The following is a 320-nucleotide window of genomic DNA, read 5'->3' as shown; positions in this document are numbered from 1 at the left end:
TTAACCTCCAGCTCAACAGCAAAGCCAGCTGCGTGGTCAGTCCAGGTTGCTCAGGACTGCATCTGCTTGGGAGTGGAAATCCCTGAGGAACCCACTCCCGCGGCCCAGCTGTCCGCAGCATGAGTAACTTTTTCCTTACACCCTGCCTGACGCTCTCCTTTCACCTCACTCCCGCTGTCCCTCGGCAGGACACTGAAGCCCGTGGCTGCCTCTACTCGACCAGGTCCTCACGAGTGCGGATCCTGTTCGCAGACCGCGCCAGTCCCGACCCTTCACCTCCCCGCACGGGAGGGTCGCTACGGCCCCGCCACCGCGGGGAT

The sequence above is a fragment of the Geospiza fortis genome, unplaced genomic scaffold (genome assembly GCF_000277835.1).
Source record: "Geospiza fortis unplaced genomic scaffold, GeoFor_1.0 scaffold98, whole genome shotgun sequence".
NCBI lineage: Eukaryota > Metazoa > Chordata > Aves > Passeriformes > Thraupidae > Geospiza > Geospiza fortis.
The sequence above is the reverse complement of the archived record's forward strand: the minus strand, read 5'-3'. Positions refer to the sequence as shown.